The 21,353-nt window shown below is 39.1% G+C and overlaps 1 long non-coding RNA gene across 1 annotated transcript in view; it reads right to left on the minus strand.

Annotated features, from left to right (window-relative positions):
* Positions 1-227: 227 nt before the first annotated feature.
* The window catches only part of LOC100672561 (uncharacterized), a 38,018-nt gene continuing 16,892 nt past the window's right edge, over positions 228-21,353 (minus strand). Inside the window, exons 2-4 of the long non-coding RNA XR_010322480.1 lie at positions 3,112-3,180; positions 2,166-2,279; positions 228-1,568 (exon numbers count right to left, since the gene is read on the minus strand). This is a non-coding gene — a long non-coding RNA (uncharacterized LOC100672561). The remainder of the gene's footprint in view (positions 1,569-2,165; positions 2,280-3,111; positions 3,181-21,353) is intronic.

Consider the following 21,353-nt stretch of genomic DNA (forward strand, 5'->3'; position numbering starts at 1 on the left):
TACACTGTCAAACAACTAGTCATAATTGACATTTGTGGAATACACAGCAGGAGTAGAAGATACATTCCTTTCAACTGCCCTGGAACATTCATGAAGATAGACCATGCTAAGGATGTTAGTTATCTAGTGCTTCTATAATAAATAGAAATACTGTTACGAATCACCAATCTGACACAAAGTGTCCTTGTTTTTTCCCCGAGTGTAAGAATACACATGAAAGACAAACATTATCTTCAGCAAGCTTTATTTTGGTTGAGGCAGGCAAAAGGAGTCAGCGGGGAACTAAACTTCTCCAAAAACTGACTTGAAAAGGGAAGCAAGGTGAGGGCTCGTATGGGTTCGGTGGAGACAGTAGAGTAATGAATATTTACTGGGCTTCTTTCAAGGGGTGGGTACTTCTCAGAATGGCAGTGCCTGTTAATTAGGTTGAGAGCACATCTCAGCAGCCCTTGGCATCACTTATTATGTGATATATTTTAACCTCACTGATATTTGGCACTACATCACCATCTTCAGAGGGCTAAGGAAGGTTAAACAGTGGTCACACTTTGTTCTGTGCATGCTGGAGTTTGTAAAGGGAGAATGGACTAAAAAAACACTGAGGAGATAGTAATTCACAGGTTGTTTCAACCTTATCTCATGTTGACAGGGTGTGGTTCCTGTTTACCCAACTTCTAGATGGTAATCTTTTAAGAGCTCTTTCGTTCAGCCAGGTCAGTTAACCCTATCTGTTTCAGTACCACAAGTGGATGGCTTCAACAAACAGAAATTTGTTCTCTTCCAGTTTAGAAGGCTCAGAGCCCAAATTCAGAACACTAGCTCAAGGGGAAATCTTTCTGCCCTGTGGGCTCTGGAGGAAGGTCTTTGTCTCTTCAGCTTCTGCTTCCTGGATCCTTAGAGATCTCCATGTGTCTTGACATCTATATTACCTCATCTCTGTTCTGCTTCTTTGATTAATCTCTTTTACATCTCAAAAGGGATTGACTCAAGATATGCCCTACAGGAAGCAACTTGATGGAACATAACAACAACAATGATAACCCTGCTTCATTAACATAACAAAGACAAACATTTCTCAACTGAAATTATAACCACAGTATAGAGGTTAGGATTTATAACACATATTTTGGGGGATGTATTTCAGTCCATAGGAGTGCCCATAAAACAAGCCTCAACTAATTTAAAATGAGTTATGCAGAAGGAAGGAAAAAAGCAAAGAAGGGGACTAAACTCTGAGAAAGGACAGAACAGCATGGATGGTGAGAGGGAGAAAACACCCATCGGATGAGTTGATGTTGAAACTTGAACACTTGTAGCTGGACAGGAGCCGCCTTCAGGGCTTAGACAACGCAGGGGAAAGAAAGCTCAGTTCTCTGAGGCTTACACATGAGAACAGAGAAGGGGTGAATAGGAGGACCAAGGCTTGGGATCAAGGTCCAAGACTCAAAGTTCATTACAGAAATTTTTGTTTTTGCAGCAGGAAGATATACTTAGATAAATTCCAATGGACCTCATATTTCTTTTGCACCTGAGTTGACATCCCTGGAATCCATAGTGTAGACGTTTACCTGGAGAAGAAGAAAGACAAGAAAAGGGGATCCTTAATTTCTGCTTCAAGTCTTCTCCAACAAGGCAACCATTTGCCTTCTAAGAGGTAATCAATAAACATTTGTTGGAAGAGGAAGGGCCAATTATTCGATGAGTGCAGTTAAACAGCATGTTGCCCTGGGCATCAAGCTGTTTGATGGGAAGGGACTGAGATGACTGAGGTGAGGCCCTTGTGGGTCAACCTCCCCCAGCCCAAAATCCTTCCTACTGACACTTCATTTCCTGAAAATGTTACCACTAACGAGCCCTAGTGGAATATTTATAGCCCAATTTCTTTCCTTCCTCACAATGAACAGCATCTTTTTGCCTGATGATCTTGCAGGAACCAAGGGCCCTGAGACTCCTCAGCAAACCGTTTTTCTCCTGATAGGACTACTAGTCCTATCAAGGGCCAGTGGCAACACAGCATCAGAGCCAGAGGACCCTGTCCCGACTATTTAAGGGTAAAGAAAAATCCTCCCTCACCCCCTGCTCTGGCTTCCAGAGCCCCTGAGAAAGCCACCTTCCTGAAAAATTGGCAAGGGCCTCAGAAAGAGGGTTTCTCAGCCTCCACCTACCTCGATAGTTCTTCTTCAAAATGCACTGCTGTCCTTGCATGGCATGGCAGTAGGTTCTATTATGGGCGCAATTTCCATCAGGATGAACATAAAAACACTTGTGACAAGTTAGAGCTAGAAAGTCAAAACAAGGATAATGAATCTCTTCTGGGCTCACTTTTGCTGCTGGTTGGGCAACCTTGCCCGCCATCTACCCCACAACTAACATGAAAGTTGGTCAGGTCCACACACAGGTTGGCATAGATTATTTTGCTAAAAGTGTGGTTTGACTTCTCTGGGGTTGGCTTACACCAGTAGAGCCTCATCTTCATCATCCTTGGGCCTGCACCAAGGACCTTTGCGGGGAAGAGGCATGTGTGCCTCTGGGGACAAGGTCTTTGCCCATGCGCAGACAGAATCTCTTTATTCACAGGTATGCAGGCTTCCTAAAATGGACTATGTTGCTGGAGGGAGAAAATGATGACCTACATTGCAGCTTCCCTAGGCCTCACATCTTGTGACAGAAGAACCATATTCTCAGTTCCTTCAGAATAACCCTCCTCATCTGTCCTCAACCCCTCCCCCCAAAACATTTCTAGATCCTTTTCAACTAAAATTTAGGGTTCTCAGAAAGAAAGCTTGAGAAATTTGGAAGTAACAGGAATTAGTACTAATGTGGAAGGTGGGTTGAGCCTGAAGTAAAAAAAAGAGAGAAAAGAGAAAGAAATGAGAGGAGCAAATTTGGGCCAAAAGTGAAGGAGAAAGCAAAGGAGAGTGAAGGCCTAGGAGGAGAAAAACAAGTCGGGGTGGGATGGAGGCTGTGGAGACCACCCCGAAAGGTAAAGTCAGGACCATCCTTGCACCTCCATGCCCATCTCCTCATGGACCAAAAATCCACAGCCACCTGTGTGGGTTCTGCTCACATAGACCCAGCCCTTCTTTCTTCCAAATGTCCCCAGAAGCTTACCTTGCAGGAAGTCCAACAGCAGGGAGAGACCCAGAATCAGGAGCAGGAGGCGTTTACTCATCTCAGAACCTAGCAACAGGGAGGAGCAGAAGGCAGAATAGAGCCTGAAGGTGTCTCATACACTAAGAATCATTGCTCTTTATAGCCCCGGGCTGGGAGGAACAGCGAATGAGAGGCCAGGTGGGGGGCGTACTGCTCCTGTGAAGGGAGCCCTGGCCCCAATCCTCCCAGCATCTCTGGCTCAGCTCTCCTCCATGGTCAGCCAAGGGACCCATGTTCTTTCATGGCTTCTTTCTGTCACATTTGAACTAGTTTTAAAATGGGAGAATCATGGCTGCCTTACTCAGCCAAAGGATTTGTGAGTCTCAGGTGAGTTACAGACTCTGGATCACACTGGCCTCAACATTCCATACTTCACAGGAATCCTTTCCTGAAATACGATGGGAGGAAAGATATTTGAGCTCCTAATAAAGTAAGTTTAGAGAAGTGCATATGTACCTTGGCTGTTGTTAAATACAGCCCTGAACACAAAATAGGCATGTGGGGCTTACCTTTCAGACCACAGTCCTGACTAGATATTGTTGGTAGGTGAATCAAATCAGCCCCTAACTCTCCATGAACTCATGTGTTGTGGAGTAAAACTGGTCAATAAGATCTTCTTGACCATAATGTTTAAGGAGGAAGATCAGCAGTTCTTTTGCTCAGTGGTACCACTGGATGGGTTGGAACTGTCTGCCTTTTCTTTAGCAGCAAATGCAAATTGCTTGTACCACTCAAGTTTCTTCCAGCTTAGACTCAATTCAATCCATAACAATAAGGTCAATCAATCATAATTACTTACATAGCTGCAGCAAGAATGGTAATTTATCATATAGTCCTCTTAAATTTGCTCTGCTGAATGTTTTCTTAAGAAATCTCAAATTGAATTTGTAAAAGTCTCCAAAGCTAGGAAGACAAGTCAAGAACTTGCCACCAGATTTTAGCTGTAGAACTCACAATTTTGAGGGAATTCCTCTCTTCTTGAACTCCCAAAATATTGTAAGGCCCTCTTCTGATTTGATAACACTCCCCATGTACTTCATAGCATATCAAAAATGTCTAATAATTTTTACAACCTCTCTGTTTACAAATAGAAAGAAAACAAACCTTTTGAGACTTTTCTTGGGGCGTGCTAGGAAATGCCACAGGACAAATTTTAGGAATAAAGATATCATTTAGGATTAGATTTTGAGAGGTTTTATCATGTGGTAAAATAGAATCACAGGTCATGGAAAAACAATACTTGGGTATCTATATAGCCAAAGTGCCAGTAAAAATATTTTAAAAGTTAATATAGGAGGTAATATGATTATTAAAAAAAAAAAAAAAGAGAAACTCAGTTTTTCCATAATCGAGAAGGTTTAGTTTTTCTTAAACAATCAAGGACATGATAAGTTCAACATAAGATCAGGAATTTATTCAGAAAAGACATAGAACATTTGCCTTCTAGGCAGATTTCAAAGATCATAAAGGTAAGCCATTACAAGCTCTTTCTAAGAGTAACCCAGTAACTAAAAAACATTTTTTCATTTTAGCTAAGAAAAAACCAAATTCTAGCTTTCCATACTATTTGATACTAAAGCTTTCAAAAAGCCCTTTGGAAACCCTGGTGGTGTAGTGGTTAAGAGCTATGGCTGCTAACCAAAAGCTTGGCAGTTCAAATCCAGAAGGTGCTCCTTGGAAACTGTATGGGGCAGTTGCACTCTGTCCTACAGGGTCACTATGAGTCAGAATTAACTTGACTCTATGACAGCTGTCTTGGTTTATCAATTCTTAGCTTTAACTATAAGAACATCCCTTTACAACAAACTTTGTACTACTTTTCATGAACATAGGGTATCACCCCACACATTCTTTTTTCTCATTCTAGAACAACTAGATTTTTTACAGTAGAACAAAATTACTCTCTATTTTTAACAGAATCCATCTTGTACACTTTGCCTAATCTGGTCTTATCCAAAATTTTAAGTTACCAAAAAGATCTCGACAATGGTGTTTATACTGTTGTACTAAAAACATAGTTACTCTTGAAATAAATTGTCATTACAAATTCAGTTTCATTTATTCCTGAAAATACTGGAACTGTTCAATTTTTTAAATATTCATCTTTACCATCTAGAGGTAGAAAAATATGACGTATATACACATAACATACATCCATACAGATATGGGAGCAGAAAGAGTAAGTTACAGTTCTCCTGAAGTCAGGGATTTACCACTGTCTTCCGAATGTTTTAAAGAATCTTTTAGAGAGGCAATTTTGGAATTGCTCTGTCTTTTAGAAGCCACATTGTATCAATCAAAAACGGCAACCCAATCTCTTGGAGATGTACAGGATCCCCTTATATCTATTGCACTGTTTAAACGAAGAAGTTTACAGATCTCAAAAAATCTCCAAAGTAATCACTGCAGGCCCAAATGATCCTTTGTTAAGTTATGCCATTTTGCAAGATAGACGAAAGAATTAGGAATGAGAGAATATGGAAACAGCAAGATTTTTTCCAGGTATAGGAATGACCGCATGGGAGCTGGCAATTTTTGTAGCAATGTGATGCTCATGCATGTTGCTTGTTGGAAAAACCTGATTGTTGGCTACCTCCAAATGCAGACCTGACAATCTGTGTCCTCTGGCAAATTGAAAACCAGAAAGAAGGCTGTCTCTGGATTGAAGGTAAGCTCTCAGGACAAAAATAAAATGGAAGATGAACCTCCTCAGGTTTTATAGGTGACCATACTGAAGTTTATCCAAGTGCAAGCTGCTCCAGTAGGACCTTCAAAGTAGCCTGTCTGTGTGGCTGGCTTGAAAAACAGACTGAAGGAGTCTAGGCCTACGTTCTCCATATAATTCTCATTTTTATGACAACAACACATTTAGACAGCACAGCACAACACAAAATAGTAACAGTGGCACAAAGAAATTAAAGTGTACAGTGTTTATTCAATCAGTTAATCTCTGTGCTTACAGGGGGACCTCTCCAATGAGAGAAATAGGGAGACTTAGTGCAGTTACAGCAAGTTTTTTAAGGAGAAAAGTGAATGTAAAAGAAAATTAAGTAAATGGTAATCCTTATCATGATTCATTTTACCTGTCAATATTGGATTTGTCAGTCCCTGCAGCTAAAGGAATCAGGAGAAACCTCCAGACTGTCACCTGACCCACAGACGTGGGACTTCCCTGCCTCTACAGCCACGTGAGCCACGACGTTGATGTAAATCTCCCTCTCTTTTTCTCTCTACACAGATATATGTGTGGCACAATGGTTAAGTGCTAAAGCTTCTAAGCAAAAAGTTCGCAATTTGATTCCACTAGCCACAGGAAACCCTGTGGGGCAATTTTACTCTGTTCTCAGGGGTCAATATGAGTCAGAACGGATGTGACGGCAATGGTTTTTTTTTTTTTGGTTCGCTGCGAGTCAGATTTGACTTGACGGCAATGACTTTTGATTATATGTATGTATTATATGTATATATATATATTACTTATATGTGTGTTTGTCACTAAGTTTGCATTGCTAGAGAACTCAGCCTAAGACACATCCTAAGCTTTTTTTTTTTTTAATCACCTTATATGCACATTAAGTTTGGAAAATGAAAAAGTAAGACAGAAAAAGGATTCATGATTTCATACTGTGGTGCTGGTGAAAAATATTACTTACATCATGGACTGCCAAAAAAGGAACAAATCAGTCTTAGGATAAACAAAACCACTATGCTCCTTAGAAGCCAGGATGCCGAGATTTCAAGTTGCTTACATAGGTCGCATCATTAGGAAAGACCAATCCCTAGGAAAGGGCCAAGGAAAGCCTCCAATGAGTTGGATTGACCTAACAGCTAGAACAATGGATGCAAACTACCAATGGTCATGGTTTGTGCAGGACTGGGCAATGTTTTATTCTTATACATAAGGTCATGCTGAGTCAGAACCACTTCAAGGCAACTAACAACAATGACAGTTGCTATGTTTTAGGCTTCTGAGTTTAAATGAGATACCGTGCGTGAACATACTCAACACAATGCCGAGAACAAAGTAGGTGCTTAAGGAAGAACAGTGATGAATTATTGAGGTTTCCTCTCCTTTGGAGGATTAAGTTTTGCAGATATTATCGTTGTTGTTGTTAGGTGCCGTTGAGTCGGCTCTGACTCATAGTGACCCTATGCACAACAGAACGAAACACTGTCCGATCCTGAGCCATCCTTACAATTGTTGTTATGCTTGAGATCATTGTTGCAGCCACTGTGTCAATCCACCTTGTTGAGGCTCTTCCTCTTTTCCACTGACCCTGTACTCTGCCAAGCATTATATCCTTCTCTAGGGACTGATCCGTCCTAACAACATGTCCAAAGTATGTAAGACAAAGTCTCGCTAGTCTTGTCTCTAAGGAGCATTCTGGTTGTACTTCTAAGACAGATTTGTTCGTTCTTTTGGCAGTCCGTGGTATATTCAATATTCTTCACCAACACCACAATTCAAGGGTATCAATTCTTCTTCGGTCTTCCTTATTCATTGTCTAGCTTTCGCATGCATATGATGTGATTGAAAATACCATGGCTTGGGTCAGGCGCATCTCGGACATCTTTGCTCTTCAACACTTTAAAGAGGTCCTTTGCAGCAGATTTACCCAATGCGATGCGTCTTTTGATTTCTTGACTGCTGCTTTCGTGGCTGTTGATTGTGGATCCAAGTAAAATGAAATTTTTGACAACTTCAATCTTTTCTCCATTTATCATGATGTTGCTCATTAGGCCGGTTCTTTATGTTGAGGTGCAATCCATACTGAAGGCTGTGGTCTTTGATCTTCATTAGTAAGTGCTTCAAGCCCTGTTCATTTTCAGCAAGCAAGGTTGTGTCATCTGCATAATGCAGGTTTTTAATGAGTCTTCCTCCAATCCTGTTGCCCCATTCTTCTTCATATAGTCCAGCTTCTCATATTATTTGCTCAGCATACAGATTGAATAGGTATGGTGAAAGAATACAACCCTGATGCACACCATTCCTGACTTTAAACCAATCAGTATCCCCTTGTTCTGTCCAAACAACTGCCTCTTGATCTATGTACAGGTTCCTCATGAGCACAGTTAAGTGTTCTGGAATTCCCATTCTTCACAATGTTATCCATAATTTTTTATGATCCACAGTCAAATGCCTTTGCATAGTCAATAAAACACAGGTAAACATCCTCCTGGTATTCTCTGCTTTCAGCCAGGATCCATCTGACATCAGCAATGATACCCCTGGTTCCACGTCTTCCTCTGAAACTGGCCTGAATTTCTGGCAGTTCCCTGTTGATATACTGCTGCAGCCGTTTTTGAATGATCTTCAGCAAAATTTTGCTTGCGTGTGATATTAATGATATTGTTCTATAATTTCCACTTTCAGTTGGATCACCTTTCTTGGGAATAGGCATAAATATGGATCTCTTCCAGTCAGTTGGCCAGGAAGATGTCTTCCATATTTCTTGGCAGAGATGAGTGAGCACCTCCCGTGCTTCATCGGTTTGTTGAAACATCTCAGTTGATATTCCATCAATTCCTGGAGCCTTGTTTTTCACCAGTGCATTCACAGAAGCTTGGACTTCTTCCTTCAGTACCATCGGTTTGCATCATATGTGAAAGTTGCAAACAAAGAAGAAGGATCAGTAGTTGGAAAATATGACCTTGGTGATAGAAACAATGCTGGAGATCAAATGATAGAATTTTGCAAGACCAACAACTTCTTCATTGCAAATACCTTCTTTCGTTAACATAAACGGCGACTATATACGTGGACCTCACCAGAGGGAACACACAGAAATCAAATGACTACATCTGTGGAAAGAGACAATGGAAAAGCTCAATATCATCAGTCAGAACAAGGCCAGGGGCCGACTGTGGAACAGACCTTCAATTGCTCATATGCAAGTTCAAGCTGAAACTGAAGAAAACCAGAGCAAGTTCACGAGAGCCAAAATATGACCTTGAGTATATCCCACCTGAATTTAGAGGCCATCTGAAGAATAGATTTGACGCATTGAACATTAGTGACTGAAGACCAGACGAGTTGTGGAATGACATCAAGGACATCATCCATGAAGAAAGCAAGAGATCATTGAAAGGACAGGAAAGAAAGAAAAGACCAAGATGGATGTCAGAGGAGACTCTGAAACTTGCTTTCAAACGTCAAGCAGCTAAACCAAAAGGAAGAATTGATGAAGTAAAAGAACTGAACAGAAGATATCAAAGGGTGGCTCGAGAAGACAAAGTAAAGTATTATAATGACATGTGCAAAGATCTGGAGATGGAAAACCAAAAGGGAAGAACACGCTTGGCGTTTCTCAAGCTGAAAGAACTGAAGAAAAAATTCAAGCCTCGAGTTGCAATAGTGAAGGATTCTATGGAGAAAATATTAAGTGAAGCAGGAAACATTAAAGAAGATGGAAGGAATACACAGAGTCATTATACCGAAAAGAATTAGTCGAAATTCCACCATTTCAAGAGGTGGCATATGATCAGGAACCTCTCTCTCTCTGATATTATCATATATACTTAATTTTTATGTTATGTATATAGTACTTTATAGATTCCCATTTACAACCACGCTGTGAGGCATGTCTATAAAAATCTGATGAATAAATCTAATCTCTAAAATGTATAAAAGATTGCTAGAACTCAAAGAAGAAAAGACAACCCAATCACAAACTGGGCAAATGACATGAAGAAAATCTTAACCAAAGATGACATTCAAGCAGTCAACAAAATGAAGAGATGATCATGATCATTAACCATTAGAGAGATGAAAATGAAAACTATAATGAGATAACCATCTTACCCTGGCTGTTATGGCACTGATTAAAAAAAAAAATGCTTCCAAGGATATGTGGAGATTGAAACTCTTATCCGTTGTTGATGTAACTATAAAGTGATACAACCCCTAAGGAAAGTGGTGTGGCAATTTCTCAAAAAAACTTGAAATAGATCTACCCTATGATCTAGTGGTCCCACTTCTAGGTATAGGCCCTAGAGACCTAAAAATATAGTGGCACACACAGACTTGTGCACACTTATGTTCATTGCTGCTCCAATCACAATAGCAAATAAATGGATACACACGAAGTGCCCATCAACAGAAGAATGGATAAGCAACTCGTGGACCATATGTACAATGGAATTCTACACGCCCATCAAGAACAATGTTGAGGTTGTGAAAAATATAACGTGGATGGACCTGGAGGGCATAATGCTAATTGACAAAAGTCAAGAATATAAGGATAAATGTTGTACGATCCCTCTTTTATAAGAAGACAAGAATAGACATATATAGAGAGACCAGTGCTCACTGGTGGTTACCAGGGAGAGGAGGGGGAAATAGGAAAGTATGCTTTAGATTGTAGAAACATGTTAATTTTTTTTGGTTGTAGGAAAAGTGGCACCGAATGTGAATGCAAAAAGCACAGCACAACCAAAATAAAATCAAGTGTTTGAGCACATATAGATGGGCAGGTACAGGTATATGTACATAGGTGAGAACAGACAGAAGTAGCTATAGACATGTGTCAACAGAAATATGTTGGTTTAGGCACATATATTCATTGAAGACATAAATACAGACAATCCATAGACATAATCAAACACTGTCCAAGTTTGGTTTCCTGGCATTGAAGGCTTAGAACCATCATCATGGGACAACTCAGTCAACTGACATAGTGTAGTTTATAAAAATCATGCATCCTAGTGAAGTGAGTACTGTCTGGCATCTTAAAAGGTTGTAAATAGCCATCTAAGACACAACTATGGGTCTCTACTTGCCAGGAGAAAACAATAAGAAATTAACCAAAAGCTAAGAGAAGAAATAAGTCTATACATGAGCCAGAATATCATCTTCCCTGAGACCAGAACTAAATTGTTCCTGGCTACTACCACCAACTGTTCTGACTAGAATCACAGGAGATGGTCCCAGATAAAATGGGAGAAAAGTATGGATCAGAACTCAAATTGTTATTTAAAAAAGGGCTATTTATTATTTAATGCGAAGTTAGTTTATTCTGTGAACCTTCATGTAAAGTACAATAAAAAAAAAAATAAAACAATAATATAGAACATCCTTGGCATGTTGCCTGGCATAGAGATCCTGTTTAGTAGATATCAATTGACTCCGATTCTCCTATAGAGAAGGAATCGACTTCGTAAAATGACAACGGCACTTGTTTTGATGCATTGCCCTTAATGAACCATTTAATCTCTATTTTATAATCATTAAAATGGGAACTTTTTCAAATGTGAAGCTTGCTTTATAAAACAACATCCAGAATTTAAACAAAAACAAAAACAAGTGAGTACTTATTTGCTTAGAAGCAATTCTTCAATTTATTAAAAGAATTCTGTTCAAATAAGCAAACTTTAAAAGTCTAAATTACGCTTTGAAAAGCAGTATGTTCTTCATACATTATATTTACAAATATAAGTTTCTGAAATCTTTGGGGCAATTTTGTAAAAAAAAAAAAAAAAATCCAGACAAACTGGAACAGTAGAGTACAGAAGACACCTTGAGACAGTCTTTAAACCTAGAGCCAAACCCATGCTCTGGGATCACCTTTTAGCAAAATAGCAGAGTGTCACTCAAAATAGAAGATATTGCCTGTAAGATGGGTGCTCTACTTAACAACCATCACTATGAGGACAAAATGTCAACAATAACTCTAAAGCAAAGATGAGAACATAACTAGGCAAGGAAACGTGAATACTGGAAATGGAACAAATAAAACATAATGGAAAAGAATGTTGACACATTATGATTAATGTAACTAATGTCACTGAAAATTTTTGCAGAAATTGTCAAATAGGAACCTAACTTCCTGTGTAAACTTTTACCAGTAACTCAATAAAATACTGTTAAAAAATTGATCAATAAGTCAATTAGAGTTAAAAGGTTTTATTTGGTGCAAAACTTTTCCCAATCACTGAGCACCCCTCCGATCAGATGAGCTCTTCACATTACCATTTTTATCAGCTTATAACAGTACAAACTGTTAGGAGATTTTCCAAAAGAGAAATTTAAAATGATTGCTTGTCATTCACTTAATCAGCATGATGTGGGCTATTAAAGGTGGAGCTTTAAGTTGGGTTGTTTTGTTAAGTTTGTGTGTCTGCATTCTATGGCTAGTTATGGTTTATCTAATTATTTAAATTTTCTCAGAACTTTGTCTTCATCATAAATTGTTAGTTTCTCAGAAAGGTTGAGAGTTAAGTTTTAATGGGGAGGGCAGTGAATTTTCTTTAACAGACATCTGTTATGACCCCTGCTAGTCAGAGGAGAAGAGGAAGTTCTGAGACATCATATCTTCTTAACCCAGTTTATCTTTACTCAATATACCATAGTTCTTGTGACACACCAGGCTATGGCTGGTGGTAATATACATCAACACATTTTAGGGCCACAGTTCCAGAGAATGATTGGGAAGGTGACTGACACGAAAGAGTAGCCTAGACCTCCAAGAAAATCCTCTTCATGTGCCTGAGGCCAGCTCCTAACTGCAGCCTCTACCCACCACTCCCCATCCTGACCTGTAAATGCACACACCCCTTCCTCACAAGTTCTAGTTGCAGCTGCTCTTCACTTGGCTCAGAGACACAGGGATGAGCAGAATCTTCCCAGAGCACAGGGAGGCCTCAGCTGTTCAAATCCCCAAGGCCCAACTCAATTCACTCTGGTAAACTGTTTTCGGTTGCCGGCTTCTGACAGGTACTGTGCTTAAAATTAATACCCAATTCATCTTCACTTGAACATTTTCTTTTCTTTTTACAAGTGAAAACAGGGTAAGAGAGATTACATATCCTATCCAGGGTCCTATGAAGAATAAGCTCCGAGGGTCTGACGCACATTTGTCTGACTGCAGAGCCTTTCAGTTTCTCTTTAAATTGCACACTGTGGTCTAAAAGAAGAGAAAGACATTATAAAGGGAAATGAAAGGAATTCCTGGTTACAAATAATAATAATGCAGAGCATGATTGAATTATAACTGAATGTAAAAAAAAGACAACAGAAAAGGAAAATATTATATATAGGGAGAAGCAAGAATTGTATCAAAAAAGTTATCTACAGATGTCATTTGGGATGAGAGTAGAACAGTGATTCTCAACTGGGGGAGATGCCACCCCAGGAAATATTTGGTAATATCTGGAGACGTTTCTGGTTGTCATAACTGGGGAAGGGGCTTATTGCTGCTAGCTTTTGGAGGGAGAGCATGAACAAATCTGCATTGGAGGAAGCACAGCCAGAATGCCCCTTAGAAACCAGGGTGGCAAGATTCTGTCTCATGTACTTTGAACACGTTATCAGGAGGGACCAGTCCCTGGAGGAGGACATCATACTTGGTAGTGGATCAGCAAAAAAGGGGGAGGCCCTCAGTGAGATGGATTGACACAGTGGCTACAACAGTGAGCTCAAATATAGGAACGATTGTAAGGATGGCACAGTATTGGGAAGTGTTTTGTTATGTTGTACAGAGTTCCTATGTGACAGATGTGACTCGATGGCATCTAACAAAAACAGTGGAAGCAGGCCAGGGATGCTGCTAAACATCATACAACTCACAGAACATTGGCCTTCAACAAGGAGCCATTTGGCCCAGAACATTAATAGTGCCAAGTTAGAGAAACATGCAAGTAGAAGATGGGTAGGGTTCTGTCGTGCCCAGATCATACGAAACCATTTAGAGGTTTCTAAAGTAGCCAAAGTGAAATGAAGAAATGATAAAGTAAAAACAGTTGAACAGAAGATTCCAAGAGGTGGCTTGAGAAGACAAAGCAAAGAATTATAATGATGTATGCAAAGACCGGGAGGTGGAAAACCAAAAGGGAAGAACACACTCAGCATGCCTCAAGCTGAAAGAACTGAAAAAAAAAAAAAAATTGAAGCATCGAGTTGCAATATTAAATGACACAGGAAAAATCAAAAGTAAATGGAAGGTCCAGAACAGGGAGGGGTAACAGAAAATACAGAGAGAATAGTTGAAGATCTATTGGCAGAAAACTTCCCTGGCATCATGAAAGATGAAAGGATATCTATCCAAGATGCTCATCGAACCCCATGTAAGATTGATCCAAAAAGAAAATCACCAAGGCATATTATCATTAAACTTGCCAAAACCAAAGATAAAGAGAAAATTTTAAAAGCAGCCAGGGATAAAAGAAAAGTCACCTACAAGGGAGAATCAATAAGAAGAAGTTCAGGCTACTCAGCAGAAACCATGCAGTCAAGAAGGCAATGGGATGACATATATAGAGCACTGAAGGAGAAAAACTGCCAGCCAAGGATCATATACCCAGCAAAACTCTCTCTCAATATGAAGGTGAAATTAAAACATTTACAGATAAACACAAGCTTAGAGAATTTGCAAAAACCAAACCAAAGCTATAAGAATTACTAAAGGAAATTGGTCAGAAAATCAATAATATCAGATACCAACACAACACAAGGTCACAGAACAGAACATCCTGATATCAACTCAAATAGGGAAATCACAAAACCAAATTAAGATTGATTTTAGAAAGAAAAAAATGCTCAAAATAGGGAATCATTGAAGTCATTACGTAAAAGCTCACAATAATCAAAAAGAGAGACCAAATACAGGAGGCATATATCTTCCATATGGAGAGGAAAACAAGGCAATATAGGACAATACAAGATAGGTTTTTACTTAGAAAAATAGGGGTAAACATTAAGGTAACCACAAAGAGGTCTAACAATTACATACTTCAAAATAAAAACCAAGAAAAACATAACGACTCAGCAAACATAAATTCAACTACTAAGAAAATGAGGAACACACAATTTACAAAGAAAAAAGTCTCAGCACAAAAAAGTAAGTGGAAAAATGAAATCGTCAACAACACACACAAAAAGGCATCGAAATGACAGCACTAAACTCATAAAAAAAATACTTATATATAATTAAGCTGAATGTAAATGGACTAAATGCACCAATAAAGAGACAGAGAGTCTCAGACTGGATAAAGAAACACGATCCGTCTATATGCTGCCTACAAGAGACACACCTTAGACGCAGAGACACAAGCAAACTAAAACTCAAAGGATGGAAAAAATATATCAAGCAAACAATAAGCAAAAAATAGCGGAAGTGGAAATATTAATTTCTGACAAAATAGACTTTAAAGTTAAATCCACCACAAAGGATAAAGAAGGACAGTACATAATGATTAAAGGGACAATTTACCAGGAAGATATAACCATATTAAATATTTATGCACCCAATGACAGGGCTGCAAGATACATAAAACAAACTTTAACACAATTGAAGTGAGATACACATCTCCGCAATTATAGTAGGAGACTTCAACACACCACTTTCGGAGAAGGATAGGACTTCCAGTAAGAAACTCAATAGAGACACGGAAGATCTAATTGCTACAATCAACCAACTTGACCTCATACACTTACACAGAACACTGCACCCAACAGCTGCAAAGTATACTTTTTTTTCTAGTGCACATGGAACATTCTCTAGAAGAGATCACGTATTAGGTCATAAAACAAACCTTTGCAGAATCCAAAACATCGAAATATTACAAAGCATCTTCTCAGACCACAAGGCCATAAAAGTGGAAATGAAAAACAGAAAAATCAGGGAAAAGAAATCAAATACTTCGAAAGTGAACGATACCCTGCTCAAAAAAGACTGGGTTATAGAAGACATCAAGGAGGGAATAAAAAAAGTCATAGAATGCAACAAAAATGAAAACACTTCCTATCAAAACCTCTGGGACACAGCAAAAGCAGTGCTCAGAGGTCAATTTGTATCGGTAAATGCACACATAGCATAAAGAAGAAGGAGCCAAAATCAGAGAACTGTCCCTACAACTTGAACAAATAGAAAGTGAGCAACAAAAGAATCCATCAGGCACCAGAAGAAAACAAATAATAAAAATTAGAGCTGAACTAAGTGAATTAGAGAACAGAAAAACAATTGAAAGAATTAACAAAGCCAAAAGCTAGTTCTTTGAAAAAATTAACAAAATTGATAAACCATTGGCCAGACTGACTAAAGGAATACGGGAAAGGAAAAAAATAACCTGAATAAGAAATGAGATGGGCCATATCACAACAGACCCAACTGAAATTAAAAGAATCATATCAGATTATTACAAAAAATTGTACTCTAACAAATTTGCAAACCTAGAAGAAATGGACAAATTCCTAGAAAAACACTACCTACCTAAACTAACACAATCAGAAGTAGAACAACTAAATAGACCCATAACAAAAAAAGAGATTGAAAAGGTAATCAGAAAACTCCCAATAAAAAAAAAAAAAAGCCCGGTCCCGGACGGCTTCACTGCAGAGTTCTACCAAACTTTCAGGGAAGAAGAGTTAACACCGCTACTACTAATGGTATTTCAAAGCATAGAAAATGATGGAATACTACCTAACTCATTCTATGAACCCAGCATATCCCTGATACCAAAACCAGGTAAAGACACCACAAAAAAGAAAATTACAGACCTATATCCCTCATGAACATAATGCAAAAATCCTCAACAAAATTCTAGCCAATAGAATTCAACACCATATCAAAAAAATAATCCACCATGAACAAGTGGGATTTATATCAGGTATGGAAGGTTGGTTCAGTATTAGAAAAACCATTAATGTAATCCACCATATAAATAAAACAAAAGACAAAAACCGCATGATCTTATCAATTGATGCAGAAAAGGCACTTGACAAAGTCCAACACCCATTCATGATAAAAACTCTCAGCAAAATAGGAATTGAAGGAAAATTCCTCAACATAATAAAGGGCATCTATACAAAGCCAACAGCCAACATCATTCTAAATGGAGAGAGCCTGAAAGCATTTCCCTTGAGAACGGGAACCAGACAAGGATGCCCTTTATCATTGCTCTTATTCAACATTGTGCTAGAGGACCTAGCCAGAGCAATTAGGCTACACAAAGAAATAAAGGGCATCTGGATTGGCAAGGAAGAAGTAAAATTATCTCTATTTACAGATGACATGATCTTATACACAGAAAACCGTAAGGAATCCTCCAAAAAACTACTGAAACTAATAGAAGAGTTCGGTAGAGTTTCAAGTTACAAGATAAACATACAAAAATCGCTTGGATTCCTCTACATCAACAAAAAGAACATCGAAGAGGAAATCACCAAATCAATACCATTCACAGTAGCCCCCAAGAAGGTAAAATACTTAGGAATAAATATTACCAAAGGTGTGAAAAACCTATACAAAGAAAACTATAAAGTACTAGTGCAAGAAACTAAAAGGGACCTACCTAAGTGGAAAAACATACCTTGTTCATGGATAGGAAGACTTAACATAGTAAAAATGTCTCTTCTACCAAAAGCCATCTATATATATAATGCTCTTCCGATCCAAATTCCGATGACATTTTTTAATGTGATGGAGAAGCAAATCACCAACTTCATATGGAAGGGAAAGAAGCCCCAGATAAGTAAAGCATTACTGAAAAAGAAGAAGAAAGTGAGAGGCCTCACTCGACCTGATTTTAGAACCTATTACGCAGCCACAGTAGTCAAAACAGCCTGGTACTGGTACAACAACAGGCACATAGACCAGTGGAACAGAATTGAGAACCCAGATATAAATCCATCCACATATGAGTAGCTGATATTTGATAAAGGCCCGGTGTCAGTTAATTGGGGAAAAGATAGTCTTTTTAACAAATGGTGCTGGCATAACTGGATATCCATTTGCAAAAAAATGAAACAGGACCCATACCTCACACCATGCACAAGAACTAACTCCAAGTGGATCAAAGACCTAAACATAAAGACTAAAACAATAAAGATCAGGAAGAAAAATAGGGATAATGTTAGGAGCCCTAATACAAGGCATAAACAGAATACAAAGCATTACTAAAAATGATGAAGAGTTACCAGATAACTGGGAGCTCCTAAAAATCAAACACCTATGCTCATCTAAAGACTTCACCAAAAGAGTAAAAAGACCACCTACAGATTGGGAAAAAATTTTCAGCTATGACATCTCCGACCAGCGCCTGATATCTAAAATCTGTATGATTCTGTTAAAACTCAACCACAAAAAGACAAACAACCCAATTAAAAATTGGGCAAAGGATATGAACATGCACTTCACTAAAGAAGATATTCAGGCAGCTAACAGATATATGAGAAAATGCTCTCGATCATTAGCCATTAGAGAAATGCAAATTAAAACTACGATGAGATTCTATCTCACTCCAACAAGGCTGGCATTAATCCAAAAAACACAAAATAATAAATGTTGGAGAGACTGCGGAGAGATTGGAACTCTTATGCACTGCCGGTGGGAATGTAAAATGGTACAACCACTTTGGAAATCTATCTGGCGTTTCCTTAAAAAGTCAGAACTACCATACAACCCAGAAATCCCACTCCTCGGAATATATCCTAGAGAAATAAGAGCCTTTACACAAACAGATATATGCACACCCATGTTTATTGCAGCACTGTTTACAATAGCAAAAAGCTGGAAGCAACCAAGGTGTCCATCAATGGATGAATGGATAAATAAGTTATGGTGTATTCACACAATGGAATACTACGCATCGATAAAGAACAGTGATGAATCTGCGAAACATTTCATAATATGGAGGAACCTGGAAGGCATTATGCTGAGTGAAATTAGTTAGATGCAAAAGGACAAATATTGTATAGACCACTATTATAAGATCTTGAGAAATAGTTTAAGCTGAGAAGAACACATTCTTTTGTGGTTACGAGACGGGGGAGGGAGGGAGGGTGGGACAGGGTTATTTACTGATTAGATAGTAGATAAGAACTACTTTAGGTGAAGGGAAGGACAATACTCAATACACAGAAGGTCAGCTCAACTGGACTGGACGAAAAGCAAAGAAGTTTCCTGGATAAACTGAATGCTTCGAAGGTCAGCGGAGCAAGGTCGGGGGTTTGGGAACTTGGCTTCAGGGAACATCTAAGTCAACTGGCAAAATAAATTCTATTAAGAAAACATTCTGCATTCCACTTTGAAGTGTGGCATCTGGGGCCTTAAATGCTAACAAGTGGCCATCTAAGATGCATCAATTGGTCTCAACCCGCATGGATCAAAGGAGAATGAAGAATACAAAGGTCACAAGATAATTTTGAGCCCAAGAGACAGAAAGAGCCACATGAACTAGAGACTTACATCATCCTGAGACCAGAAGAACTAGATGGTGCCCGGCCCCAAATGATGACTGCCCTGACAGGGAGCACAACAGAGAACCCCTGAGGGAGCAGGAGAACAGTGGGATGCAGACCCGAAATTCTCATAAAAGGACCAGACTTAATGGTCTGACTGAGACTAGAAGAATCCCGGTGGTCATGGTCCCCAAACCTTCTGTTGGCCCAGGACAGGAACCATTCCCGAAGGCAACTCATCAGACATGGATTGGACTGGACAATGGGTTGGAGAGATGCTGATGAGGAATGAGCTACTTGTATTAGGTGTACACTTGAGACTGTGTTGGCATCTCCTGTCTAGAGGGGAGATGGAAGGGTAGAGAGGGTTAGAAACTGGCAAAATGGTCATGAAAGCAAAGACTGGAAGGAGGGAGTGGGCTGACTCATTAGGGGGAGAGTAAATGGGAGTATGTAGCAAGGTGTATATAAGTTTATATGTGAGAGACTGACTTCATTTGTAAACTTTCAGTTAAAGCACAATAAAAATTATTAAAAAAAAAAAGTAAATGGAAGGAATACACAGAGGCACTATGCCAAAAAAATTGGTCGATGTTCAACCATTTCAGGAGGTAGGCTATGAACAGGAACTAATGGTACTGAAGGAAGAAGTCCAAGCTGCACTGAAGGTTTGGCGGAAAACAAGGCTCCAGGAATTTACAGAATACCAACTGAGATGTTTCAACAAATGAATGCAGCACTGGAAGGAATCACTCATCTATGCCAAGAAATTTGGAAGACAGCTACAGCTACTTGGCCAACTGACTGGAAGAGATCCATATTTATGCCTATTCCCAAGAAAGTTGATCCAACCGAATGTGGAAATCATTGAACAATGTCATTAACATCATGAGAGTAAAATTTTATTGAAGATCATTCAAAAGTGGCTGCAGCACTATATGGAAAGGGCACTACCAGAAATTCAGGTCTGGTTCAGAAAAGAATGTAGAACCAGGGGTATGATTGCTGATGTCAGATGGATCCTGGCTGAATACAGAATACCGGAAAGATGTTTACTTGTGTTTTATTGACTATGCAAAGACATTCGACTCTGTGGATCATAAAAAATAGTGGATAATATTGCGAGGAATGGAAATTCCAGATCACTTAATTGTACTCATGAAGAACCTGTACATAGATGAAGAGGCAGTCGTTCGAACAGAACAAGGAGATACTGCATGGTTTCAACTCAGGAAAGGTGTGTGTCAGGTTGTAGCCTTTCACTATACCTGTTCAATCTGTTTGCTAAGCGAATAATCTGAGAAACTGGACTATATGAAGAACGGGGCATGAGGATTGGAGGAAGACTCATTAGCAACCTGTGATATGCAGATGACACAATCTTGCTTGCTGAAAGTAAAGAGTACTTGAAGCACTTACTGATGAAGATCAAAGACCACAGCCTTCAGTATGGATTACACTTCAACATGAAGAAAACAAAAATCCTTACAACTGGACCAATAAGCAACACATAATAAATGAAGAAAAGATAGATGTTGTGAAGGATTTCGTTTTACTTGGATTCACAATCAACACCCATGGAAACAGCAGTCAAGAAATCAAAAGAAGCATTGCATTGGGGAAATCTGCCCCAAAAGACCTCTTTAAAGTGTTGAAAAGCAAAGATGTCACCTTGAAGACTAAGGTGTTCCTAACCCAAGCCATGGTGTTTTCAATAGCCTCATATGTTTTCGAAAGCTGAAGGATGAATAAGGAAAACCTAGGAAGAATTGATACCTTTGAATTGTGGTGTTGGTAAAGAATATTGAATATGCTGTTGTCGCCGAGTGAAAACCCCAGGTTTTGCTCTGTGTGACTTGTTACAGTCAGTAAACAAGAGAGGCCAAGGTGAGATATCAGAAAGATGCCTTTATTTCATTGTATGAGGAAAGGAGCAATCCGGGCTGCTGCCTCCAAGACCACTGGCAGGCAGCTTGAGGAGGTGGGCTTTTACAGATAGCAGACAAGGAAATGCAAATTCATTATG

This window comes from Loxodonta africana, chromosome 7 (assembly GCF_030014295.1).
Source record: "Loxodonta africana isolate mLoxAfr1 chromosome 7, mLoxAfr1.hap2, whole genome shotgun sequence".
NCBI lineage: Eukaryota > Metazoa > Chordata > Mammalia > Proboscidea > Elephantidae > Loxodonta > Loxodonta africana.